The sequence below is a fragment of the Triticum aestivum genome, chromosome 7B (genome assembly GCF_018294505.1).
Source record: "Triticum aestivum cultivar Chinese Spring chromosome 7B, IWGSC CS RefSeq v2.1, whole genome shotgun sequence".
Lineage (NCBI taxonomy): Eukaryota > Viridiplantae > Streptophyta > Magnoliopsida > Poales > Poaceae > Triticum > Triticum aestivum.
This window is the reverse complement of record NC_057813.1, coordinates 21124212-21127951: the sequence shown is the minus strand read 5'-3', so window position 1 is coordinate 21127951 and position 3740 is coordinate 21124212.

Sequence of the window (3740 nt, the reverse complement as noted above, 5' to 3'; positions counted from 1 at the left end):
CAACATTGCATGGCAAACAAAATTAGATTCTACTCCGTATGATTTTGTAATATATGAGCACAGGAAATGCAGGTACTCCTCCAGCACACCACCACATGTGGTCATATCTAAGATAGCAGTCAACTAAAAATAAATAGGTCAGTCAATTTTTTTAATGAACCGTCCGATCTATAAGGAACGGGAAGATGGCCTTCGTCTACCTCTCGCCAGTCACTGTTGACGATCTTTCACGAACCGACAGCGACCACCGGCCCAGACCCGTGCCTTCGCTGCCCCGCCCCCCCATCGACCTCACACCACCGCCGTGCTTGGCAGCGCCCCCAAGCCAGCCCTTTAATCCTGGCCGACCTCCAGATTGGGCGCCAGTAGCTCTAGGCCGTAGATGCCCCTAAGATAAACACCAAGGCGCTGCTTCCCCGGCGTAATAGTCGTACTAGCGCCTGTTACGCCGGGGAATGCTTCCGTTAATTAGGAATCAACTGGCCAGAAATTGAAATTCAGGGGGACGACGGACCTCTAGCTAAGATGAAATAGTATATGAGGAGAAACCTTGTGCATCGCGAGTTACTAGGAACATCTAGTATCAAGAAGAAGCGGTCAACTAGTGTCTTCTGTGGGATGAATACTGTGCAAGCAGAGACATAAGATTTGCACGAATAAGGGAAGAGGAGTACCTTCTTCGGTTGCCGGTGTGGTCACCTCCACATGTCGCGCCGATCTTCTTGTTTTTACCGAGGAAACCGATGTTCTGGAGGGTGTAGGCTTGGACGAACCCATGGCCAAATTGCTGACTGTGTTGCTGTGGCTGTATGTCGGCGGAGGGGAAGCAGATCCGAGGCAGTGAAGGACGGCGTAGCAGGAACAACTCTGGTGCGGTGGAGGGTGGCAAAGTTGGAGCGGCAACGGTGAGGCGCAGGACAGCGTAGTTGAACTGGCTCGGGTACGGACGGCTCGGCCTAGGCTTCAACTACTAGCCATGGAGGGCGTTGCGGTTGAGCTTGCGGTGGACGATGACGTCGGGGTATCAGCTCCGGCGTGATGGAGGAGGGCGGCGGTTGAAGGGTGGGATGGGGTGGCGGACGGAGGACGCCGGGGTTTCGCGGCTGATGGAGAGGTAGTTTTGGCGCCCACGGAGTACGAATGGGGAATCGGGCAGGTGGGGGGGGGAACCATGTTTCGGTCTGGGACGCGCTTGTTTTTGGCTTTTTTGAACAGAAGATGGGACGCTCTTGTTTTAAATTTGGGGAAAGTATAAACTTTGCCCCCCTCTTAAATTTCGGACCTACTGTGGGTCGGGGGTAGGATGGTAATCCCCGGTGTCCCAAATAGTGGGCGGGAGCGATTTCGGCCGCGCGCATGTGTGCTTAGGCTGCCATTCTGTATGAATGTTTTTCGGAGGCGGTTGCGTGGCGTCTAGATGAAGCTACAAACCTACCCCGGTTTAGACCTTTGGACGTCGGGCCGGTAGGTTTCACAGGTCGGAGTTATTAGAAAAGTAATTTCCTTGTACTACCAAACATTGGTCTCACGCGGTTTCGGGCGAGTAGAGGCTTTTTTGGCGCTTCGTTTGAAATTTTGAAACACAAGCATTCATGTTTAGAGTACTCTTGAACTATGAGGATTGACCTAAATAGACAACGTTATATTTGACCTTGTATGTTTGAAAACCTCATTAAATTATCCGCTTCCTTTTGAATTTTGACACTTGAAAATCCTATAACTATGATTATTTTGGAATGGAGGAGCTAAATTTGAATCTATTTTGTACACGACTACATATGCTATTATGTACAAAATCAGAGCAAAGATTGGTACCCCCATAGTTTAGGTATGGTTTACAAATGCCATGATATCAAATTCAAATAATTGAATGGACTTCATGTTGAATTTGATTTTTTTAAACCACCTTAGGTTGAATTCAAATGTATACTAGTTCATAGGTAGCTATTTATAAATGTCCATTGTGTAACTTTCATATGTATAATGTGCTTTACACACACAACATGAACTATACTCACGTTTATATTTGATTGCTAAAGCGATGCATTGTATGGAGTTCAAAATACTAACTATGTGGATCAATTGTGTCGAATAATAACATAGACATGCTCAAATTCGATAGAATCTAGATGTCTGATGGATCAATGACCGCTCCTTACGCGAATTGCAAATATCATGATCCCATCCTAATATTTGGATACAATTTATATCTTTAATCAATGTGTAGAGCAGTCTTTTACGTGTAGTTTCACTCTCCATCAGTGGTCTCTCACACATGCTCACACACTCTCTCCCGAGGTGTCTTTCTCGCACACATTCTCTAGATATAACCCTCCCTCCCTCTCGTAACCATTTACAACTGTTTTCACTAACCTTTATCACAAGCACTCTTCCTCTCGCAAACATACACACGCACAATCCTCATCGACCCTTTCTATATACGTGGACCTGCCTACGTGTCTCATGTACGCACATTATGTTTACACCTGTCTCTCACGCATTATCTCACACCTCTCTTCCTAATCGCGAGTATGATTCTAGCAGAGCATTCTGTAGGATGCCCCTTAAAGTTAGGTTGGATGAATAGTAATACCAGAGATAGAGGGGTTACCTTAGTCCGAGAACCTAGGGTTACAAATCCTAGCCGGCTTTGTCAGTGGACACAGAGTCCTTCACAATTCTGCTATCTTTGTCTTGTACGACTAGTCATCCATGGGTCTTCCTAAATGTGTCATGGGCCGACCAATGTGGCGCAGGACGGAACCGAACAAAGGGCCTCACCTCAACCCACCAGATCTCACGCGGTGACACACCCTCTTCCCCCACGTCTCATTATCTTCTCACACCCACACATACCAACACAAACATCACACACACAGAAAAATTCTCCTGGTGCCTCTATTCCCTCCCCCCTTGCATATACACACTCAAGGGAATGGAATCTCTTGTCGTGACATCATATTCGTCTCTCTCTCTCTCTCTCTCTAGACCACCCTCATTTCTCGTGCTATCTCTCCCCCCACCGTCGGCCCCTCTATCCATGCCTCTCTCGAATACGTAATACACACACATACCTCTCTAGCCCCGCCAAATGCATCAACTACACATTCACACATGTTACATCACGTATCCCATTGATCTAAAAAGCCCTCTCTTCACGTTTATTTTGCATACAACATTCCTTTTGAATAAAGTGTGGCCAAAAATTATTTTAGAGTTTCTACATATATACAACATTACAAAGTTATATGGAGGAGTATGCACGCTAATTTGCATTGCATTGTGCCCACAATGATATTTATTCCGCACTGTGAATTTTTATATTTTTATACTATATACAAAGTTAGTCATAATAAAGAGAAACGAATAGCATCTCTCTCTCCATCGCATACCCCCCCTTGTACGGCCCTTTCACATATGCACACAAAACTATCTCCATGTCCTCTAAAAGTAAGCCCCCAGAAAATTCACGCGTGTTTCATCTTTCTCTCGCGATATATGCAATGAGATCATTGTATTTGAAGTGAAATCACGATACATACATTGGACTTAATAATCCACTCATTACGGTCACCGTTTACATTTAGTGGTTATTATACAGTCACGGGCTCACCGTACAACTTTGTATTTTCTCATGACATGACTAGTTGACAAGTTGAATGCTCCACGTGGCACCTGATCTAGTCTTGCATCACATTATCTCACTAACATCGTGCCCACCTGTCGACTTGTATCTACTC